This window comes from Centrocercus urophasianus, unplaced genomic scaffold (assembly GCF_019232065.1).
Source record: "Centrocercus urophasianus isolate 14NV4802_14NV808 unplaced genomic scaffold, USGS_Curo_1.0 seq_12, whole genome shotgun sequence".
Lineage (NCBI taxonomy): Eukaryota > Metazoa > Chordata > Aves > Galliformes > Phasianidae > Centrocercus > Centrocercus urophasianus.
The window spans coordinates 66,953,862-66,960,876 of NW_024884364.1; positions in this window are offsets into that span (position 1 = coordinate 66,953,862).

A 7,015-nucleotide genomic window follows, 5' to 3' on the forward strand; every position below is an offset into this window, starting at 1 on the left:
TACAAAGTCCAGTATCACAGCTTCAGAGAAGCCAGATATTTGGATGCCAAAAGCAAGTGACTTTGGGGCAGTAATCATTTTCATTCTCTTATTTTACTTACAACATGCCCAGAGTTCTTGTTGGTGTGCAGATAAGGATGTCCATGCATCTCCAAAAGTGTTGAGATCTCGTGCTGTTGTAAAAGCACACTTGGAGCCCCAGCAAGCAAAATCTATGCTAAGCCCCCCCTCCAGAATGCCATTGTTCTCCTCTCTCAGCATTTCCACTGGTGAAAACAAGCTCTGGCCACATCTGTCAGTGTTACCAATACGATTAGCTCAGTCTCAGTGATTTCATCTTCAGGAAGCCTAATCCATCCCCTCTACTGAAGGCAGTTGTGTTGCACTATACATGAACTTGCAGCAATGCATAGGGTGATGCTGGGAAGTTGGCTGCCCTGGTTTGTTCAATTGCTCTGCAAAACAAAGGGAGCCTCACTAAAATTCAATTAACCTTCATCTTTCTCCCAAGGGCACTAGTGTCAGGCTGCATTAGCAGCTGTTGCCCATTGTTTCAAAGAAGAATCTCTAAGCACCGAGTTATTAACCCATCAGAGAGCAAAGTGTGCAAGCAGTGTCATTTTAGCCCACTTCCACAGGTTTCTGTCTATACAGGTATTTTAGTGCCATTGGAGGTTTCATTCATTTACCTGAATAGTATTTCTGCACTGAGGAATTTATGCAAATTACTTGGGCACCTACAGAATTGTGTTTCACAGAAGGATGGCTTAGTGGGAGTGCAATAAGTTTCTAAATACTTGTAGAAAAGGGAAAAAAAAAATGACTATCATACAGCCTAAAAAGCTGTTGGCATTTCTGAATTGGAACAGCAGCCACAAGTGGCACAAGCCTCCACTGTCTCAGTAGACATTGCTCTGTTTCAGGAAATCTTTTGCTGTGGTTGATAGCAAACTGGTTCATGTCAGATTCATTTCCTTAATGTGCTCATTGCTGAAATACAGCTCAGCTTTCATGTTTCAATTTTTGCTTTTAGCTGAAAACGTTACCAGAACTTATTTGCCATCTCTAACTTAAAACTATCAGTATTTTGGTCAGCCAAAAACTGCATTTCCACATGAATAATCACCATGCAGAAAAACTCTGCCAGGTATTTCCACTTGTTCACTTTCCTATACATTTTTGTATCAAGCATCACATAATGTCATACAGAAAAAAAATGACAGAGAAAAAAAAGAAGTATTGCCTTTGTTATTAGCATGCTGCACACACACACACATACACAAAATTAAATAAATAAATTAATAAAAATTGTTGTATTTGTTGAAAGGGATTTAGCCAAACACTGACCCAGATGCTGGGCCCAGTTGGTCACTCCACCATGGAAAGGAAACCTGCAGCACTGCAGTGCCTAGGCAGCCACAAGCAGCCCATGGGCAATGTGAAGTTTGGTAAAAACTTTCAAATCTGTGATGCTAAATGTGTGTTTAATGCACTCTTGTACTGTGGGTGCTCCCGAGGGACTGATGCAGGGAATAGTTTTAAATGTAAAAAGAAGCTCTCAAGCACGCCTGCTCAGAAGCAGCTCTTCTCCCACCAGAAAGCATGATGCCTGAATTCAGCTGGTATAATGCTTCACCCACTTGTTTCTTTTCCTGAGCTCTGTCAAATGCTCCAGGTTTAAAAATCCAAGTATTAAAACCTTCATCTTAATTGGATCAGTAATGGCAAGAGCATTTCTCTGACCTTGGCCTACAAATGTGTTTCAGCTTCATATGCATACATCGGTTCACTATGTATCTGTAAGGGCTTATCTACAGGATGCAATTGCAGCAGCTAAACTTAACCTGTTGTGGCAAATTGATTTCTCTAAATAAGGTTGAATACCTGTGGAAATGCTTATTTCAGTTTAAATTTGTTTTTTTTTCTATTGACTGCATTAAAAACCAAATAACCTTGGTTTTATTCTTATGGAAAAAGTCCTCCCATAGCTTCACACATCAGCTAACTGAACTGATTTTAAAAGCTGCTTCTTCACTTATATGGCTGCAAAGCCTTTGTTCAGAGCAGGTTTATCTTTGGATCTCTGGCTAAGCTCAGTTCCAGCTCTATAAGTAAGCCACCCCAGCCAGTTTACTTCAAGACCAATTGCCCGACCAATGGCCTTCTACAATGGAGTGACAACATAGGTGGACAAAGGGAGGGCAACTATTTGGATCCTGCAAGGCCTTTTACATGGTCCCACACTACATCCGTATCTCCAAATTGGACAGAGATGGATTTGAAGGGTGGAATATTTATTGGATAAAGTATAAGTTGGATGGTTGCTGCCAGAGGGTTGTGATCAGTGTTTCTGCATCCACTGGTGATGAATGGTTTTCTTCACAGGTCCATCTTGTGACTAATGCTCTTCAGTATGTTTACTAATGACCTGAATAGTAAAACTGAGCGCATGCTCAGCAAGTTTGAGGATGATACCAAGCTAAGTGATGCAGCTGACACTATAGGAGGAAGGGATGCCATCCAGAGCGACCTGGGCATGCTAGAGAAGTGGGCCCACATGAACCAAACGAGAATGAACAAGGCCAATTGCAAGGTGTTGCACCCGGGTTGGGGCAATATGATATGAGAACAAACTGGGAGAACTCTGTAAGAGTTCTTGAGACCTGCAGAGAAGGACCTGGAGGTTTCTAGTGGATGAAAATCTGGACACAAGCCAGCAGTGTGCGTTTGCAGCCCGAAAGGCCAACAGTATACCAGATTGCCTCAAAAGAGGAGTGGCCAGCAGGGAGAGGAAGATGGTTGTCCCCCTCTACTCTGCCCTTGTGAGGCCCCACCTGGAGTACTGAATCCAGGCCTGGGGCCACCAGCACAAGAAAGATGCAGAGCTGTTGTAGTTGGTCTGGAGCACAGCCATGATGATGGTCAGAGGGCTAGAGCACCTCTCCTACAAAGACAGGCTGAGGGAGCTGAGCTTGTTCAGCCTGGAGAAGAGAAGGCTCAGGGAAGACTTTATTCTGGGCTTCCTATACATAAAAGAAGCTTATAGTTAGGAACAAGATAGAATTGTTACATAGTCTTAGGACGTCAGAATGGCTTAAAGTTAAAAAGAGAGTAGATTTAGAGGAAAATTTTTCATTTTCAGAAATTTTTTGCGCTGGCAAAGGCTGTCCAGAGAAGCTGTGGATGCCCTGTCCCTAGAGTCATTCAAGGCCAGGTTGGATGTGGCCCCGGCAATCAGATCTAGTGCCTGATTTAGTGGTTGACAGCCCTGCCCATGGCAGGCAAGTTGGAACTAGATGATCTTTAAGGTCCCCTCCAACCTGAGCCATTTTGATTCTACGGTTCTGTGATAAGACACAGCAATTACTTTGAGTAATTCCTTCTGGGACTATCCTCCAGGATGCATTTTGGATGAGACCATGCTGTGTGCTTCTCCCTCTGCTTTGCTCATCTGCCGAGTATGAGCAGCTTTGTACATCTAAAAGCTTCCTGCCACACCACAGACCATGGAGCACATCCTCTCTGCAACCTCTCAAGCACCAAACAGGGCCCACGGAACATTCAGGAGCAAGAGTTGTATCCCATGGTTGTGAAACCCTCAGAAAGAGGAACCCAGGTCTCCCCTTTACTTTGTTGTTCAGACAGAGTTTGTACAACTGCTGCTGGCTTTGGCCTTGGATTGCTACTGTAACATCTTCTTTGAAGTTAACCAGTGCTGTTAATCAGGAGGAAAGTGTCTTAGTACAATCTACACTATTGGTTTTCTGTGCCAATCCAGCTACAGCAATGTATTTTGATATATTGTCTATCCTACAGACTTATAGCCAAATGTTGTACTCCTCCTGAGTTGGGCAGATAGAAATGCCTAAGACATGTCAACAATTTCCAGCAGCTCAGCCTTCCACTAAGGTATCACTGAACTGCAATGAATGTGAACACTTTTCTAACACTAGAGGGCTAACGTTGCTTTACACTCCCTGTCTGCACAGTATATTAGTAGGCTGCTCATCTTTGTGGCAGAATACGTTTTTTTGTTTGTCTGTTTGTTCGGTTTGTTGTTTTAGGTTAGTGGGCGGTTTGGTTTTTTTTCTGGTGTTTTGTTTTTTTCTTTTCTTTTTTGCTTTGCAGAGCATTTAGATACCATGATGATAAGCAGTATTCATCATGATTTTACGATAAGGGACTTTTCATTAACTTTGTAGTACTTACCAGAAAGCTGCTTTGTTTTGTTTATAGATGTGTGACTTTTGGGGAAACTAATGACACTAGAATTCCCACTTGTATATAATGTGCACAGATATTATAATAGAAAATTACATTACCAATAATGTTTTATTTTCTCCATCTCCAACAATTGCAATATTTGCTTGTCAGCTGGAGTGCAGCTTATGTTCATATTTCTACCCCCAGGAAAATTCAGAAGTGACATCATTTTCAAAATCCAGCCCCTTCAGTTAAAGAACCAAGTAGCTAAGAATGTCAGAAACATTATACCACAAAATAAACACACTTTTTAATTTTTTGAAGGCAAATTATGGTCAATAATATGAACTAAGGATATTCCCATGTCCGGATTGGTTTGGGGTGTTTTCTTTTTACATAACTGTAAGCATATGTTCACTTAAAAGCTATGGTTATATGAGAGACACAATTACAGATGACATTTGTTGACTGATAGTTTATCATTTGGGGAAATATTTCTAAGTGCTTCTTTTGTTCTGTACTTTAACATGAAAAGAGAGCGTTTGGTCTTACTTCTTCATGGTGCTTTTTACAGCAAGAGAGAGAGGGAAGAAAAAGCACAGGATAGTGTTCAGTGTTCACTGAAATCAGCGTGAAGTTTCTCTTTGGCTGCAGTGAAGTTGTGGTGCCCCTCTTTAATGGGCCCTTTGAGCTAATGTACTTTATTTCACGTTTTCTGATCGACTACACACATGCTCACATAAGTACCCCACTCAGCTGTGTGCAGTGATTTGCTGAGCTGCAGTTCACTCACATTCTGATGCGAGCTCACATCTCTTCTTGACATTACTGGTGAGTAATTCTGGGCTTCCAGCTCAAGTATTCATCCAACGCGAAACATGGGATTTCATGCTATATTGAAAGACTTGCAAGGTAAGCTGACTCACCAAGGGATTTGCTGACTTGAACTGCACATGAATTAATCAAAAAGCTTCACCACACATCCACATCTGAAATTTGCTGCAAGTGCACTGTGTAGTGATGCCCAGGTGCTGCCATGCAGCCATGTAGCACCCTGCTACCTCGCAGTGAGGGTTTGGTTGCCAATTGCCATTGTGCTTGCCCATTGCATTTAGCATTATGGCTAAACATCTCCTGCACTACTCAGTTTCTGTGCAATATGAGAAAGGTTACAAAACAGAGATTTTTTCTGTTCTATGTGTAATCTGGATAGTGTAATCTGGAGCACAAAACAGACCAAAACCTTCAATTGTTCTTTTTCATCTTTCCCCAACATTTATTTGGGAACAGAGTGGGGGTGAAACTAAGAGCAAATGCTGGTAATGTCTATCATCATCCTGATAATAACGGGATGATGATACAAGCAGGCTGCTGCGAACACAGAGTCATACTGGAGTCCAGAGTGAGCTCATATAAAAGTCATAGGGCTGATAGGCCAGGTGCCAGGTGCCAGAGGTGCCACTTGGTACTACATGCAGCCCTGTGGTGAGGGCCATCAGGGTCCCCACAGGACAACAGGTGTTATCGATAGGCTTGGGACCACTGTTTCTCTCTGTAGAGTTGGTTCACCACATCAGCTGAACAAGGCTGGGAAATTAGTGACAGCATTTGTCTCAGAGGCACCTCCAGCAGACTGTTCAATATGATATTGAGCAGCCCAGGAAGACAGGCACAGTGCTGTCCCCAAAGCTGAGGTGCAGAAATAGGAGGGAAAGTTTTCCAAGTAGGAGAAAAGCAAATGGCAGTGCTGTTTGATATTTCACAGCTTTAACTGTCAGAAGAATTATCTTTACTAACATCTGCAACTGAGTGTATACTATATTGTGCCATTAATATCAGAGGGAGAAGGAATTCCTTAGAACTTACAGAAAAAAATATCTTCCCTCTTGCAAATGGTGGTATAGCATGGTATCACAGGCTGCCTTAATGCCAGGGGCATTAATGAAACCAATAGCTGGAGCCACAACAACCTTCTTTATTTTCAAGTGTGAGCCTCTTCAGTAAAAGTGCTCTCCTTCTAATAAAGAAACCAGACCAAAGCAGTACAAGTTTGTTGTCATTGTTAAGTATTGGTCAAATGAATGATACATAAGCACTCCAGATGTGACATGTTGATATGGTGTAAGACTGAGAGAGGTCAGTTAAATGCATAAGCAGCAGAAAGAAACTCCACTAACGTGGCTGCCTCCAAATCTAACGTGCTTGCTGCTTCTGCTTGTATTTGTCAAGTATGCCTCCTGCTGTAGGTTTTCCTAATTAACCTTGACAGTGGGGCCAAGAAGGATCTTCCAAATCTTTCACATTTCCATAATCTGCCTTTGTGCAAACGTTCACTAGTGGCACATGGTGAAGGAGGTGACTTTCCTCCTCTATTTCACTCTTGCGAAGCCCCATCTGGAGTTCTGCATTTAGCTGTGGGGCCCAGAGCACAAGAAGGATGTGGAGTTGTTCAAACAGGTCCAAGGGAGGACCACAAGGATACTCAGAGGGCTGGAGTACCTCTCCTGTGAAGACAGGTCTGTGTGGAGAACAGAGGACTCCAGGGAGACCTCACTGTGGCTTTTCTGTACGTAAAAGGGCCAACAGGAAAGCTGGGGAGGGACTCTTTCTCAGATATTGTAGTAATAGTACAAGGAGTAATGGCTTTAAATTAGAAGAGTAGACATTTAGGTTAGATATCAAGAAGAAATTTTTCATTATCAGAGTGGTGGGGCACTGCCATGCAGAGGAGCTGTGAATGCCCCATCACTGGAGGTGTTCAAGCCCAGGTTGAATGGGGCCCTGAGCAACTTGTCTGATGGGTGGTGTCCCT